Source organism: Triticum aestivum, chromosome 3D (assembly GCF_018294505.1).
Source record: "Triticum aestivum cultivar Chinese Spring chromosome 3D, IWGSC CS RefSeq v2.1, whole genome shotgun sequence".
NCBI lineage: Eukaryota > Viridiplantae > Streptophyta > Magnoliopsida > Poales > Poaceae > Triticum > Triticum aestivum.
Window position 1 is genome coordinate 113255654 of NC_057802.1, and position 18017 is coordinate 113273670.

Below are 18017 nucleotides of genomic sequence, written 5' to 3' on the forward strand. Positions count from 1 at the left end.
AGAAAATAGCGCAGCACAAGAAAATGTTTCTGTGGTGCCTGCACCGACTAGAGAGGAAGTTAATGATGACAATCATGATCAAGTTACCACTGAACTTCGTAGGTCCACGAGGACACGTTCCGCACCAGAGTGGTATGATAACCCTGTCCTGGAAATCATGTTGTTGGACAACGGTGAACCTTCGAACTATGAAGAAGCAATGGTGGGCCCAGATTCCAACAAATGGCTTCATGCAATCCGAGATAGGATCCATGTATGAAAACAAAGTATGGACTTTGACAGACTTGCCCGATGATCGGCGAGCGATAGAAAATAAATGGATCTTTAAGAAGAAGATGGACGCGGATGGAAATGTTACCATCTATAAAGCTCGACTTGTCGCTAAGGGTTATCGACAAGTTCAAGGAGTTGACTACGATGAGACCTTCTCACCCGTAGCAAAGCTGAAGTCCGTCCGAATCATGTTAGCAATTGCCGCATTCTACGATTATGAAATTTGGCAAATGGACGTCAAAACAGCATTCCTTAATGGCTTCCTTAAGGAAGAATTGTATATGATGCAGCCGAAAGGTTTTGTCGATCCTAAGAATGCTGACAAGGTATGCAAGCTCCAGCGCTCAATCTATGGGCTGGTGCAGGCATCTCGGAGTTGGAACATTCGCTTTGATGAGATGATCAAAGCGTTTGGGTTTACACAGACTTATGGAGAAGCCTGTGTTTACAAGAAAGTGAGTGGGAGCTCCGTAGCATTTCTCATATTATATGTTGATGACATACTATTGATGGGAAATGATATAGAATTCTTGGAAAGCATAAAGGCCTACTTGAATAAGTGTTTTTCAATGAAGGACCTTGGAGAAGCTGCTTACATATTAGGCATCAAGATCTATAGAGATAGATCGAGACGCCTCATAGGTCTTTCACAAAGCACATACCTTGACAAGATATTGAAGAAGTTTAATATGGATCAGTCCAAGAAGGGGTTCTTGCCTGTATTGCAAGGTGTGAGATTGAGCACGGCTCAATGCCCGACCACGGCAGAAGATAGAGAAAAGATGAGTGTCATCCCCTATGCCTCGGCCATAGGGTCTATTATGTATGCCATGCTGTGTACCAGACCTGATGTAAACCTTGCCGTAAGTTTGGTAGGAAGGTACCAAAGTAATCCCGGCATGGAACACTGGACAGCGGTCAAGAACATCCTGAAGTACCTGAAAAGGACTAAGGATATGTTTCTCGTTTATGGAGGTGACGAAGAGCTCGTCGTAAAGGGTTACGTCGATGCTAGCTTCGACACAGATCTAGATGACTCTAAGTCACAAACCGGATACGTGTATATTTTGAATGGTGGGGCAGTCAGCTGGTGCAGTTGCAAGCAAAGCGTCATGGCGGGATCTACATGTGAAGCGGAGTACATGGCAGCCTCGGAGGCAGCACATGAAGCAATCTAGATGAAGGAGTTCATTGCCGACCTAGGAGTTATTCCCAATGCATCGGGGCCGATGACTCTCTTCTGTGACAACACTGGAGCTATTGCCCTTGCCAAGGAGCCCAGGTTTCACAAGAAGACCAGGCACATCAAGCGTCGCTTCAACTCCATTCGTGAAAATGTTCAAAATGGAGACATAGATATTTGTAAAGTGCACACGGATTTGAATGTCGCAGATCCGTTGACTAAACCTCTTCCACGGGCGAAACATGATCAACCCCAGAACTCTATGGGTGTACGATTCATCACAATGTAACTAGATTATTGACTCTAGTGCAAGTGGGAGACTGTTGGAGATATGCCCTAGAGGTAATAATAAAATGGTTATTATTATATTTCCTTGTTCATGATAATTGTCTATTGTTCATGCTATAATTGTGTTATCCGGAAATCGTAATACATGTGTGAACACATAGACCATAACATGTCCCTAGTGAGCCTCTAGTTGACTAGCTCGTTGATCAATAGATGGTTACATTTTCCTGACCATGGACATTGGATGTCATTAATAACGGGATCACATCATTAGGAGAATTATGTGATGGACAAGACCCAATCCTAAGCATAGCACTAGATCGTGTAGTTCGTTTGCTAAAGCTTTTCTAATGTCAAGTATCATTTCCTTAGACCATGAGATCGTGCAACCCCCGGATACCGTAGGAATGCTTTGGGTGTACCAAACGTCACAACGTAACTGGGTGGCTATAAAGGTGCACTACAGGTATCTCCGAAAGTGTCTGTTGAGTTGGCACGGATCGAGACTGGGATTTGTCACTCCGTATGACGGAGAGGTATCTCTGGGCCCAATCGGTAATGCATCATCATAATGAGCTCAATATGTGACTAAGTAGTTAGTCACGGGATCATGCATTACGGAACGAGTAAAGTGACTTGCCGGTAACGAGATTGAACGAGGTATTGGGATATCGACGATCGAATCTCGGGCAAGTAACGTACCGATTGACAAAGGGATTTGTATACGGGATTTCTTGAATCCTCGACATCGTGGTTCATCCGATGAGATCATCGTGGAACATGTGGGATCCAACATGGGTATCCAGATCCCGCTGTTGGTTATTGGCTAGAGAGCTGTCTCGGTCATGTCTGCATGATTCCCGAACCCGTAGGGTCTACACACTTAAGGTTCGATGACGCTAGGGTTATAAGGAAGATTTGTATGTGATTATCGAATGTTGTTCGGAGTCCCGGATGAGATCCTGGATGTCACGAGGAGTTCCGGAATGGTCCGGAGGTGAAGATTTATATATGGGAAGTCATCATACGGTCACCGGAAATATTCAGGGGTATACCGGTATTGTACCGGGACCACCGGAGGGGTTCCGGGGGTCCACCGGGAGGGTCCACCTGCCCCGGAGGGCCTTATGGGCTGTAGGTGGAAGGGAACCAGCCCCTAAGTGGGTTGGGCGCCATCCCCCCTAGGGCCCATGCGCCTAGGGTTGGGGGGAACCCTAAAGGGGGCGCCCCTTGCTTGGGGGGCAAGCCCCCTCCCCTTGGCCGCCACCCCCCTCTAGATCTCATCTAGAGGGGCCGCCCCCTTCCCCCTTCTCCCTATAAATAGAGGGGTGGAGGGAGGGCTGCAGGACCACATCCAAGGCGCAGCCCCTCCCCTCCCCAACACCTCTCCTCCTCCGCGTGAGCTTGGCGAAGCCCTGCCGAAGAACTGCCACTCCATCACCACCACGCCGTCGTGCTGCTGTTGGAGCCCTCTTCCTCAACCTCTCCCACCTCCTTGCTGGATCAAGGTGCGGGAGACGTCACCGGGCTGGACGTGTGTTGAACGCGGAGGTGCCGTTGTTCGGCGCTAGGATCGGAATCCACCGCGATCTGAATCGCTACGAGTACGACTCCCTCATCCGCGTTCTTGCAACGCTTCCGACTCGCGATCTTCAAAGGTATGAAGATGCACTCCCCTCTCGTTGCTAGTAAACTCCATAGATTGATCTTGGTGATGCGTAGAATTTTTTTAATTTCTGCAACGATCCCCAACAGCTGTTGCAAGGGCGCGCGGGTCACATCCCATGAAGTGCATGCACATAGGTCGTGTTTGGTTGCAGTTTGCAACAGTAGTTGCATTGCATGTCCATCTCTAGGGAGCCTGGTTCTTGAAATGCAGCCTCATATGCAGCAGATGCAACCTGTTTGGTTGCCTGCATCGCATGGAGGGGCACTTGGTTGGCGTTTTTGTGCTTAGTGTGTGAGCAGATGCAAACTTCAGCTGTTTGGTTGCAAACATCGTTTGTGTTCTACTCACCCCATTCAAATATGGTGGCCTTACCACCACATGATCAGCACAACAGCAAGATCAAACAAAGCAAGCAAAGAAATGACAGCAAACTTAACACAGCAAGCAAGGAAATGACAGCAAACTTAACTACATAGCATAAGTCTAGATTAATAGCATGGGCATCCTCCTTCCCTGCTCCATGCCAGGGTGCTGCTCCTGGCCAAAATATGAACAAGTTCCCAACACAAGTCTCGCCACACACTATAAAAATTCAACACCAACACCTTACTTAACTTAACTACATAGCATGCTCGATGTCACCATGGCAGTTGTGTCTGCTGCAATGAAACCTGCACATGACCGAGGAGTCGTGGTTGTAGATATGAACCTTCAATCCGAGTCCTGAGATGCGCACAACGACGAGGTCGCTGGGGATTATCCGGTGGCGGCGGCAGAAGTAGTTCCAGCCCCGGCCAAGCACCATGTGCCCCCTCGAAGTTCTGGACCTGCGCCCAGAACACGCACCGCTTGTTCGCCGACAGTCTAACCACGCGCGGGAGCCGCTTGATGACCAGCTAGGTGTTCATCACCTCCACGAACTTGGGAGGGACGACGAGCATGGCGAGGTCCTCATTGTCCTTGATCTGCTGGTAGAAGCGCAGCGGCTCCCGGCCCCCCTCCTCGTGGCCCTGCCTCGGAGATCGTCCCCTTGAATGACGCAGGCTCGTGAAGGCGATCCTGCCAGGCAGGTCCACCGTCCTAAGCCACCTGTTCGTGGGGATGAAATCCTCGGCGCCCTCAGCTCCGGCCACCACCTGAGCTCCTCCACCCGCCACATCCCAGTCAGTCTTCAGTATCTTGTCAGGTAAGACGACAAGTATTAGTGCACAAACTCTTTGCAAAATGGCACTGATCAGAGACATTTGCCCAAGAGCAAATGCCACTGATCAGTGCACAAACTCTTTGAGCAAATGCCACTTATCAATGGCACTTGCTGTTAGGCAAATGGCACTGATCAGTGGACTTTGCCCAACAGCAAGTGCCATTGATAAGTGGCATTTTTCCCAACAGCAAGTGCCATTGATAAGTGGCATTTGCCTATGGGAAAATGCCACTTATCAATGACACTTATTGTTGGGCAAGTCCACTGATCAGTGGCATCTGCTTTTCTGTAACTGCCACTCATCAGTGCACTATCCTAAGCATGGAAACATCTAAAAATAGCAACAACAAGTGCCAATAGCACCCATGTGCAGCCATACACATTTGGCAGCATCCTAAAATGGTCCTATTACATGCACGTATAACAATCAACACAAACCCTAACTTGAACATGTATGTTAGCAACATGAACATGATCCTAGATTGAACATGAACATGCCATTTGCATGAACACACATCCTAGGAAGACCCTACCATGAACACAGATCCTAGCAAAACACACTACCATTGGGGATTCTAGCAAGAACACAGATCCTAGGACACACTAGCAGTAGCAGAAGAAAATTATCCTAGGACACACACTGTACGAAACAAGAACAGATCGGTCCGATTGGATTCGATCGGGTTCGCATCCAATCGGATCTACTCGAATCCTATCTAATCCACTAACTACTAGCACATGTCTAAGAAATAAACCCCTAATCTACATCTACGAGCAAGCATTGAGGGGGTTTGACTCACCGAAGCACGCGCAGCGAACCGAGGCCGGGGTGAAAACCCCAGCGGGAAGGAGAGAGGTGGCGGAGCAGAGGAGGAGCCGGCCCTGGCGACGGCCTGCGGCATCGGCCCCGTGCTCATCGCCACGCCGAAGGTCGAGGAGGACGGCCCGCCGACACCAGAAAACCCTTGGACGGGGGTCAAGAAAACCCCCCTGCCCAATGGGGTCCCAAGAAGCGGCGGCTCTGTGGACGGCGCCAGCGCCGAGCCCAGGACCACGAGGTCCGGAATCGGCGGCGGAGCAGGAACGGCCGGCACCGCATTGGCCGGCGCTCGTGGTGGCCGACAGCAGATGGGGGACGGCGCTCGCAACGCTGACGCCAGGTCTCGGCCCGAGTTCTGGAGCCCGGCCAGCCAGCGCTCCTAGATGCTGGCGATGCGCTGGTCGACGGGGGTTAGAGGGCGGCGCAGCGGTGGGCGAGGCAGAGCCATCGGAGGAGAGGAGAGGGAGGGGCGGCGAGGTAGAGAGGGAGCGGTGGGAACAGTGCGACTGGACGGTGACAGGAGAGTGGGGGCGAGTTATGAGACGTCCCCTCCGTCTCCCGCGCTGCACGAGGCGTGCAACTGCCTCGGACGCGTGGCCGCGTCGAGCCAGGCTCGCGAGAAACCGACAGTTTCCGCTGGGCCAGGCTACGGGCTGCTTTAAAGTCCGTGCGGGCCACAAACCACATGCAACCCAGGCAACCAAACAGGCCGCGCACATCCCGCGCGGGCCTGGTTGGGCTGCATGCGGGCAACCAAACACGCGCCTTAGCGGTTGGTTAGCTGCATGTGGGGTTGTAGCTAGTAGCTTGATGTGTGAGTGGCATAGGAGCCGGGCAGGTTGTTGTCCTGGTAGTGTGTGTGTGTGCGCGTGTGCCATTTAAACAGTCGTGGTGCTGTGCAGAGAGGGTAGTAGCGAGGAGAAACAATGTAGTCTTCGGTGGTCTGTCACGTGTGTGCGCTCACCATGAGTAGTTGCCGGAGTTAGTCTCCAGGGCATGCAATCTCTCATGTATGTGCCGGTTACTTGCCGAGCCGGTGTGGTATGTGCCACCGAGCCGGGGTACGTGTCCAGTAAAGTGAGGTCGTTCGTGCAGCCGAGGCGTCGCTTGCACGGAATGGCATTTGTGCGCCGGAAGAAAATCCAGTGTGTTCCTTTTTTCATCTTCGTTTGAGCGAGTGAGAGGCGATGAGCGCCGAATTCGGGGCTCTTAACAAAACTTTCTCTTAGACGTTGCCTCACATTTTCTAAGTCGACTTTGGAGTTTTGGCACATATTCATGCGTTGTTCTTCCGTCGGAAGGACCGTAAGCCTCTCTTGGTCCATAAAGTTCGGTATGTGCACCGTAAAGTCGAGTGGCTACAAATGTCAAATGCCTACAACTGTGTGCAATTGATTATGCAATGATAGCCACAGGCATGCCTGCCATGTGGCTGCATCCACTACTCTTTCGGGATGGCTAGTTTCAAGCACAGGAATTAGGCTGGTCATAGTGGGGAGTAACTTAGACTAGTAACATGCATATGTTACTAGTCTATGTTACTACCTCTGTAGTGCATAGTATCATAGATTAGTATCATAGGTGGTCTCATTTATTGCCATGCATGACACATAGTAGCACCACATTTATTATGTTACAGTATCTACCTATATTACTATAATCATCTCTTTCTTCTTTAATTGCCTGCCACATAAGCATCTTCACGAGTCTCAAATACATGATACTGCTTATGTTACTGTAACATAAGTAGTACGATGGCCAGCCTTAACCGGTGATGGCATACGTAGTAAGATGTTCATGCCGCATCAGTCGATTTGATTTGACTGACGGGACGTGCTTAAAGACGACGCGTCGATTGGTGAGTTGCGAGGCTCTATGCACGTCACCTCATCATTTGGTGTCCGTCGTTGCACGGCAAAAGCTGAGCCGAATCACACAATCGGTGCATGTGGGTCCTCTTTTGGCGGGGGGAGCATGCATGGGTCCTTGTCGAATTAGAGGACCTACGGCGGCCCGACTACCCAAATTTAGCCCCTCAAGCGTCCACCACTCGACATGTTTACAAACACTGATCGATCATATCATACTTGATGCATCCAAATATTTTATATTTTATCTCCTAGATTTATACGAACCATGCAAAAGAAATTCTACTACGTACTATGCACATCATGCGAGCCTAACTACGCTTCATCATCGAAGATGTCCATGATGTCGGTGCCGGGCGCTGGGTAGATGGGCGTGCATGAGGGCTCCTCCTCATCACCATCATCCATATACACGAGCATCTCGTCGACGTCCGCAGTGTGCTCCGCCGCCAATTCCGACCAAAGGGAATCAAGGATCGCCTGTTGATTCGCGCTCCCCGCATCCTCCTCATCCTCCCCCTGCTCCTCTTCCTCCTCATTCTCCTCCACCTCCACCTCATCCTCATCCTCCTCCTTCTCCTAGCCCTCCTCCAGATCCACCGTGTCCGGAGGTAGCCCCGCGGCAATTAGGGATTCGCTCCTTGCTCGGATTTGCTCAAGGAGCTGCAACTGGTGCTTCGGCGTTATATATTGGTAGCTCCTTACATAGCTCGGATTTGCTCAAGGAGCTGCAACTGGTGCTTCGGCGTTATATATTGGTAGCTCCTTACATAGCGGCGTGGGGCATGGCTACTACTAGTGGTGGACGACGAGTAAAATGGCGGCGGCGGCGGACGGGAGGGGGGAAATGTGGATGGATAGGGTTTCGGTGTTGGCGCCCTGTTTAAATATCCGAGCTAGGGCACAACATGGCTCGCCTGAGCGGCGCCACGCGACGATGGAGGTGACGAGCTTCAGACTGCCGGGTTTCGAAGTGTTTCCATGTAGGACCTGAACGCCAGTCCCATAATATCGTCACGCGCCGGCCTCCCCATGTCTGCCTCGTATTTAGGCTGGATACGAGAGGTGTCGGTCAGTCCGGACATTTGAGACCCGTTTGAGGCGCCCGTCTGGGTCTGGTTTTTTTGACCGGTCACTGACCGATCATTTCACTCGGGTGTTCGAGGTGAGCTTGGGATGCCTGGTTGTAGATGCTCTTAGAGAGCTAGCCAGCTAAAGCACATGTGGTAAACCTATGTGTACTAGTGGTTGGTGCGCCACCTGGTGGCGCCTCATGATGCGTTATTGTGCGCTACTAATTAGGCCACCGTACCTGTTAACGCATTTGCATGACAGTAATGACTGGCTTCATGCAGGCATCAGGAACAAATTGTAATGTATCGGCAGCAATGCACATGAGTATAAGAGAAGTGACAGTGGAAGAAAGGAAATTAATCCCGGTGATAAACACATAGGTAGCATGTTGATATCTAGATAATTAAGGTGGTTCAATAGTAAGGCAAGGAACAGAGGTAGAAGGTTCAATAAACATGAGCACGATACATGGATTATATTTATAGGAGATAATCGCGATCATTGGCGGTACACCTTGCCTTGCGTCTGAAGTAGAAGGCGCAGATGTCACCCTCATGCATGTTTGCATGACAGTGGAACTCTGTCCAGTTGGTTGTGATGGTGGTCATCCTGTCATTCCCTGTGATGAGGCGAGAGACGACGGGGACCTCGCCATCTGCAAGCTTGATTGGCAATGCATCATGATCTTGGTTAATGCACTTCTGGAGGTAGTCTTCTGTGTAGTGAACCTTAAAGTAGTGGGAACATAAAGAGAACCAATGAGAGGAATCTAAAAGAAGTGATACATCATACTGTACTATTCAGGAATGCTGTAGTTTGAACAACCTAGTGCTGGATTTATTGAAGACAGAATAATTATGAGGGATATTATAAAGGTGATTCCTATGTAATTCAGGTTGCACCCAATTTGTATTAACACAGTCAAGTTAATGTGTTAATTAAAGATATTATAAAGGTGCCAGGCATGTTTCGAACCTCTGTGCGCACTTGTATTGCTGGAGCGCCTAGATACTTCTCTAAGCATTTTCACACGGGATCACACACATTCGTCTTCCACAGATAGCAAACTAACTCATGTTAGCATCAAGTTATTTGTTTTCTTCTGTGAAGGGGATGAAAGCTTTGGCCTAATTAACAAAAGTCAAGCTTTACTTAGCAAGATATACAGAAAAAAAAAAGATGACATTATTAAGTGAATCATCATTTTCCATGCCAGTCGGATCAAAAGAAAAAGAAAAAGGAAATTAAACAATGATGACCTGTTCACAGCAATGTGGGAGTACTCTTCTGTTTTGTATCTAGAGATGTTATTTAGATGTGGGAAATCAAGCCTAAAGTAATTTCTCATGTGGTAGGTTAATGCATGCAGTCGTTGCCCTCAGGGGCGGAGCCAGGATGAAAACTGAGAGGGGGCAAAGATGTGTATGTTTTTTTTTTCTTCAAAGGGATGTGCACGAACTAATGGCTAGATCATTTAAAAAACTAAACACACAAGCATACACAGTGTGTAAGACCCCTAAAAAAATACAGTGTGTAAGAAGTAAAATCATATATTTCCTTATAAGATAATGTCAACACACACATACTTATGTCAAGTTCATTGCCAAAGTAAAAATAAACTAACCATTTAAGGCGCAATAACTTGAGAAATATCAATATGCTGTTCCTGACCGTTTTGAATTAATTTGTAGTCTTCAAGCTGCAAGAAAATAGAAACATGTTTCAATCTAGAGAGAATGTAAAAATTCATAGATAAATAAGCTTGAGCACATTACCTCCTTCTGTTTCATCCCACGGCGATTTTTCCCAAGGAAGCGTTTAATTGTCACCTCTTTAGGCATATTGTGGGTTGTTGATTTTCCAAAGAATCTCTTCATTAGCTTCCTTGTCAATGTCAAATATATGAGCGTTCAAAATTTTGACATACAGTAAAGTTTAACATTCAAAGATTTAGTCTATTCCACATACTTATTTACACAAAATTATTAAGCTAAGCTAACTCAATCAGCGTTCCATATATGATACGATTACCAATCCATATATTAAAATTTCAATACATGGATATTTGATACGATTGCCTCTCTAACATGAAAATCGGAATATAACAATAATTGGAAATTAGAAGAAAGAAACTGAACCTACGCATCTTAGGGTTTACCACTTACCTTGATCGATCAATGGCGCAACGTCTTCCTTGTGCTAATCTGACGGACGGCCAGCCGGCCTGCAGGCCGCGGATCGAGGCGACCGCCGGAGGCACGTCATGCAGGTGCAGCGCAGGGCGGAAGGCGTCGGCGGCTTGTCACGTCAGGGAGCCAGGCGGCGAACGCATCTGAGCAACTCCGACTCGGCAACTCCCGCACTCCCGTGCGTGACGTGCGTGCTGTGTTAATTCGTTTCCATTCATCCGAGTAGGCAGCCTCTTCGTATTGGGTTGTATCTCATTATTTCTCGTAAATGGGCTTCGAATTTAGAGCAGAAAAATGATTGAGTGGGGGCAAATATATTAAGCTGAGCGGGGGCAACGCTCTGTACTACGAGCCTAGTACAAGTGGGCTGAGAAAACGAGTGGGGGCATTCGCCCCCACAGGCTACAAGCTAGATTCGCCCCTGGTTGCCCTACCTTTTCTATGAAGTCCTCCCCTTCACCATCCGGCTTAAGCATTTGAAGAGCACATCTTAATTTCATGTACAATAGAGCTTGGATCTCAATAGGATAACCGTATATACCCTGAAAAATATAGATTACATTTGTAGCATTACAATCATGTAACAACAAGGATATTCACCTCCAATTGAAATTGTAGCTCGAGAGTCGAACAAGAAACCAGGAAATTTTAGGATTATAGTTCAAAGTACAGATTGCCTTTTTCAAGTAGTACTGTAACTCAAAGGTCGAACAAGCAACATGAAAAAATTTAGGATTATTTTTTCAGAATACAGATCAATTTTTTCAACTATGTAAATGCACAGGCAAGAAGATATAGGGGAGGGGTGCTGACCTCAGTTTGATTTCCTCATCGGTTCTTGTGGCATCACCCTTCAATCTTTTCTATGCACATTAGGGTGACTGGTCGGGTCCCTGATCTCAGTCTTGTTATTATGCACATTGGCGTGTCTGGTTCAGTGGGTCACGTACGCCATCATTAACATAGTTCAGTAGGCGAAATCAATTTTGCTGACCAAACTATATGAAATTATCATATGTTAACGACTCGGAAGCATTAGTTAAGAATGAAAGATGTCATTACAAGTAGGGGAACAACCAATCAAGACAAGCATGTGAGAAAGCACTTGAGGTTGCGATCGACTCAAGGTCGCTGCGCCTTCACTTCGAGGACGATGCCACACCCCCAACACCACGAAGCCAACATTGAGAAGGTCTAAATGTTTAGACTTCAGCTTCATATATTCAGAGAAAAAGGACACGAGTTCGAAGGACATCTACTTTTTCCTGAATACCAAGCCATATATCATGGAGAACGATGGTATGGCCTGTTAGCTTGCAGCAATCTAATTGGTAAAAAATAAATAACTTTAATTTAGTAACTGGACCTTGTGCATACTGTATGTTTCATATAAATAGTGAGAATTATGCAGTCCTAAGTATAATAAAGCAAGGCTGGTCTACAAGTCGTATGGAGATAGAGGGTGTACCCTTAAAACTGAGAGAGAAAACATGAATGATCTAGTTTTTTTTTCGAACTACAAGGATATCACCACATGCAAATGTATCCAATGTGAATGCAAACGACAGATAAAAAGCACTGAAGATCTGTTTGTTGGATAAAATGCAAAAACCAATGTCGTAAAAACACGTTATCAATATGGTGATCATACTTAACGCATATATGTTGAAGCTAACATAGTGCGTCGACACGGTATGATTTGTGGGATTACCTTAATTTTCAAAGTTGTGGTCTTGTTACATGAAAAAACTTCAACATTTGCCAGGGGCTACCATTAATTCTGTAGCTGTATACAAGGAAAATATATATTAGAATCAAGGAAAGAAGGTAGAGGACGCAGTTCAGTTTGGTGACTGGCTAAACAATCAACTTTAAATTAAATATCCTTTCATGCTTTGTTACACTTCCTTTGTACATTACTTCTGCAATCTTTTTTAGAGCACATACTTGTGTAATCATCAGTGAAAGTGAAACTTGACAATCGTGCTCGATCAATCTTACATACTCTGAACATCGGTCCATTTGTTCACTGCTTGTTGATCATCTGTGCAAGTGCAAACTACAGAGCTCTTGGAATGTAAAACTTGTGTCTTGTGACCATGGCCAATTTTGTGCATTACTCAGAATGTACCAAATTCAGTTGTATCTACAGCTCTAAAACACCAACATACATAATAAATTCATATCAAATTCAGTTGTAATAATCCATAAAAAGCACAGGTCTTGATAGCTACATGGGTTGTAAAGAAACATAAGAAACAATGCCAGTTCAATTCTACCTGGCGCTCTCAAACGACAACTTACCCTTGGTAAAACAGCTCATGAAAGAGATAAGCATTGAATTCAAATCTACAGCAGCCAAGCAAAACTCACCTCACCACACCAAAAGGCTTTCCTTCCACGGCCAAACATTTTGCCAAAGCAAAAGTGAACATCATTAGCTGGGCAGCAGCAGAGGAAGCAGCGAACAAGTTAATCAGTATGTTCCTTTTATTACTCAACCATCTACTTGCAAATCAACACCTGCTGCACATGAGGACAGAGTTTTGAGATAAAGTTAGAAACTAAGCATCTGAGATCAGCAATAACAAGCAAAATTCATAATCTAATGAACTGATCAGCATAAGAATCACCTGTGATGTGTATGAACCAACCTGAATTGATGAAATATGGAGGAACTCACTCAAAAGGCTTGCATGTCTGCATTTCATCAAACACAAGGTATACACAGTCAAGTAAGATTAAAATCTAGAAGTCATGGCACGAAACTATTGGTTCCAATTGAAGCAAGATAGCACAAAAAAAAAATTGTCCTTCCCAGATTCATATCCCTTTCCGCCTCCTCTTCCTCCCCGCTCTCACCGGCAGTACATACGGCTAGCGGCTAATAACCACGGAGGGGGCAGCATGGGAAGGCGTGGGAAGGGCCGAAGGGGGTTCTCACCTCGGCTCGACGACTTCGTCGGTCGCTGTTGAGGCGTCTTATGATGCAGCCTGGTGCTCCTCTACACGATGGTGACAACGAGCTCCTCGGGTTAGAGGCTTAGAGCAGTTTTGCAAGCGGCAGCCTCCGATGTGGATGCGTGAGCTCAGGAGCAGCGACACAGACAGAAGCTACGCCCTTCCGGTCGGACACGAACGGCACCAGAAACAGCAGCAAGCCAGCAACCAACCCGCAAGAGAAGAAGGAGGTATGGCAGGGGGGCGCATCGACCTAGTCCGGCTTGACCTCGTCCTCCTGCGGCTTCCTCGTGACGAGAGCTCGCGGCGCTGCCTGCCTTGCTGTCGGCGCCATGGTGAAGAGCTGGGCCACGCCTTGCTATGAGGTAGCAATCAAGAGGAGAAGATATGTGGGAGAAGCCGGCCTTCCTTCGGTGCCCGGTGCCGGAGGAGAGATGGGGCGGCGGCGGCGGCGGCAACCCTAGCTTCGGGAAGTGGAAAGGCAAAAGGAGAGAGGAGGCTGCGGTGAGAGATGAAAAAGAGCCCCTGCCGGATCAACGCGTTTTCCCCTTTTTCTTCTCTCCCTCTACGTTTTTCTTTTCTTTTGAGAAACGAGCACAGTAAAATCGCTGGTGACCTGGACAGCGCCATCGACCGCCCCTTGCGCGACTCTTAAAGGGTTTAATGTCTACTTTTACTATCATTTCGTAGACAATAGATCTACACAGCGAAATCTAGCAAGTATATGAAGGAAAGAAGATATGTTGGGTACACGTTTTAGATGCCATATCAATAAACCAATGTTATGTTGATTTAATACATTGTGTATGTCACCCGCAAAAAAAAAATGATCATTTTGTATGTCTTCTTTATATCGGTAGATTACAATATGTTAGAGTACTAGTGCCTTTCTTTCTTTCGCTCGAGAAATAAAAGTGATCTCGTCGCCAAGAGTCTCCCCTACCGCCGCCTTCCGACAACTCCCCTTCGCCGGTGACCTCGAGCGTCGGTGGTGAGAGGGGTCGCCGAATCCACGCGTGTGGATCTGTTTTTACTCTCGTAGTTTAGGTTTTTAGGCTGTTCACCGTCTTAGCTTCGACGGTGACGATGACGACGCTGAATAAAGTTTCTTTAGATCCTACTCCGACGAGGTGTCATTCTACTTCGATGGAGGGAATAAAAATACTCTTATATTATGAGACAGAGGGATTAGATAACTGTCTGTTACGAAAATGTTGAATTGTGCTCAGCCTCCATGGAGGTCGAGTTTGAAATGATCAAAAATCATATATGTACATCTCAATTTTTGTAAACATACACGTATACTTAAAGACATAATATACATAATATACAAGTGTGTAAATTTTTAGGACGAAATATGTTAAAATGAGTGCTACATAAGAAAACAAATATGCAGCCTTTTAGTATATGCACTATTCATCATCAAAGTCTATAATTTTATTTTATTTTCATTCAACTCGAATTTCAAGGCATTTCATCCTGAAATCTTACGGACATACGCATCACATCCTTGTGCACTTGTACAATTATTTCCAGTTTCTTTTTTACATTGAGAAGTTTGAATTTGAAATTTTCAAAAAAAAATGCCCTCCATGGAGGCCGAGCTCCAAAACGCTATACTCTACTTATTTGTTAACTTTGAAAAAGTCGAGTTTGTTCCTTTTGTCCCCCCCCCCCCAATCAACTCCACATCCAATTGTTGTCACTTCAATAATCTTACAACCCCCCCCCCCTTCTCATTTCATCCTATGTGCACTCGCCTGCAGTGCCCATGGTTGGGAAAGGGCAGCGAAAAGGTGAGAGGAGGTGATTGTGAGCACGTGAGGACATCTTCAACGTCGACCCTCAAACCGTTCGAACGTAGCTATCCAGACCTCGGAAGTCATCCAACGCTGAACCCCATCTGTCTCGGAGCAGTCAGGACCATGATTTTCCCGCAAATAGGAACCAAAATGTTGCACTACGAAAAAAAGACACTTCCATGAAAGTACGTGTTTGTCACAGTAGGTCACGTTTTCTGTCATGCATGTACATCCATGACAATTTTATGACAGAATCAAGATAATCATACCTGTGCTGTCGTAGAAGTGTTCAATGACATTATCAAAATTATCATCACGGGAGTGTCCACTTCCATGACGATAAATCGCGCGTCATTGAAGTGCTTTCGTCAAGGGTGACCCACACATGGCATCCACCGTAACGGGTCGCCGTTAAGCTATCGGGTCCGGTTTTGGATCCGATAACCCGCTAACAGCCTTGACCAATGAGGATTTTCCACGTGTAAAATTCTCATTGGCCGGAGGAAACACGTGTTGGCTCACCGTTGGGACAGATGTCATCCATTCATTGGACGGGAGGCACCTATGATACGTCGACACGTGGCACGACCCAACAGAGGCCCATTCCGGTGAAAAGGCCGGCCCGTTTGACTTGGTCAAAAGGTAACGGGTCGGCCCACGGAAAGCCTGTTAACGGCCTGTTCGTATATAGCCCATTTACGACCCGCTAACTCACGACCCGTTACGACCTATCGGAATTAAGCCCAGTAGCTTCATCTGGGCCGTCCAATATGATTCCAGCCCGTTATAACTTCCGGCCCATGTATGGCCCATGATGTCTTTCGGCCCATACGAGGCCATTTGTAACTCTTGGCCCATTAACGACCCGTGGTGAATCTGGCCCGCAATGAACAGTGTACCCCTTTATACCCATTAACGACCCATTATTCCATTGGACCGTTTCCAACCCGTGTTATCTTTCGGCCTTCTCAGGGCCCATTTATTCTTGGGCTCATTTCCAGCATTCGGTTACTTACGGCCCGTTATTGGCCTTTTCTGCTTGTGGGCCAAATTCAGCCCGCGGTTACAATCGGCCTGTTTGCAGCTTGTTAATCCGTTGGGCCGTTTTCATAGCGTCATCAAATACGGCCGATTAACGGCGGCCCGTTATTGTCAGCCCATAAACGGATGATTCCAAATCTAGACCTTTTACGGCTACATAATGCGGTCTGTTATTGGCTCATATTTGGCTTATCCATGATACGACACGTAGAAGGCCCATTGATGCTACGACCCGTAGAAGGCCCATTGTTTCTACAGCCCGTACGAGGCCCATGGTAACTACAGTAAATATGTAGCCCATGGTTATTGTGGCCTAGTTTTAAAAATAGGTTATTGCGGCCACTAGCAAACCGTGGAAAAAAACTGCACTGACTATAAGCAAACAAATAAACAAGACAACAAGGAAATAAATAAGCAAACAACTTGCGCTAGGCTATCACGGCTATTACACATATTACATCCACTGGGCATCAAAGTTCGCCACCAGTGCAAATATAGGGAACAAAGCAGCATATCATATACACTGGTTGTCAAAGTTGGCGACCAGTATAAATAAACACCGTAGCAAAACAAGTCCAGAACGGAAACCACTTCAGAAGATCTCAAGAAACAATATCCTGGGTACCCATAATGCTGGCAAGATGCTTAGCAAGCTTATTAACTTTCTCTTGTTTGGCGCTTAAATCCTCCAGCGCTTGTTGTTGCACCAGAAAGTATGCATCTGAATTCTGCAGGGACTTCCTCAGTCCTTCAGCTTCCTGTCGCAGCACATCTGATCGATGTCTTTCAACTTGAAGTTGAGACTCAAGAAGACGAACTGATTCAGGCAGCGAGTTCGAAGAGCTTGTGCCAGCAGTAGTGGCCAGTAACTCGAACACTACATCAAGACAGGACTTTTGGGTTCTCTCACTGTTGTCAAGATAGTTTTTATCAGCTTTCTTGGAGACCAACAGTGATGTCTCACTATCTTGAACCTTATCTGTATTACTTCCTTTACCATTGCATAACGGGGTACTGTTCTCCAATATTTTGTCCGCATTCTAAAAGAGAAACAAGCAGACACAGTACAGGTTTACCATGTTGTATATGAAACTCATTTTGGTAAAGTGGACATGATAATAGCATGAAACAAACATATATCTATGTACCATGGTCACTTTATGGTCTATATCATTCTAGTTTTTGTTGCCAAATCAAGAGAGACACAGTTCAAATAATATTTGTTTAAGACAAAGCAGAATAGACAGAATATAAGTATGGGAAACTATAGAGCAATAACAACACTTATAATGTGCATGACATGAGAACATAACTGTTTATTCAATTGAAACTGAAATCAACATAGAGCAAGTTACAACAGCAAACCAGTTAAAGAAACAGGTTTAAAACATACCTGTTGCGCCATTGGAGTTTCAATTCCATCCTTCAAATTTGAAAATAGTTGGTATGAGTAAATACAATGATGCAAGAGCAAAGGAGTATGAACCATAGCTACAGAACCTGACCTGAGAACAATTCTTCTTCTCCTTCAAGCGTTGAGTTGGGATTCGGAGTGGTGGTCCTCGTGCTTTGGGCACTGCAGTTCCCTTACTAAATGATCGTGTTTGGGTGCTCTGTGGTGGAGATGGTGTTGTGTCAACTGGAA

At 46.5% G+C, this 18017-nt stretch overlaps 1 long non-coding RNA gene across 28 annotated transcripts; it reads right to left on the bottom strand.

Annotated features, from left to right (window-relative positions):
• Window positions 1-8721: 8721 nt before the first annotated feature.
• LOC123077751 (uncharacterized) lies at window positions 8722-14073 on the bottom strand. 28 transcript variants are annotated; one of them, XR_006436810.1, is made up of 11 exons: window positions 13513-14072; window positions 13202-13268; window positions 12942-13091; window positions 12280-12354; window positions 11382-11892; window positions 11003-11110; window positions 10545-10841; window positions 10155-10259; window positions 10004-10078; window positions 9355-9506; window positions 8722-9107 (listed from the first exon to the last, which is right to left on the bottom strand). It is a non-coding gene; the product is annotated as an uncharacterized lncRNA (long non-coding RNA). The 28 variants fall into 28 exon arrangements; XR_006436800.1 differs by having other exon boundaries at window positions 10155-10263; XR_006436819.1 differs by lacking the exon at window positions 9355-9506 and adding an exon at window positions 12574-12722 and having other exon boundaries at window positions 10155-10841; window positions 12942-13009; window positions 13252-13268; window positions 13513-14073.
• Window positions 14074-18017: the final 3944 nt, after the last annotated feature.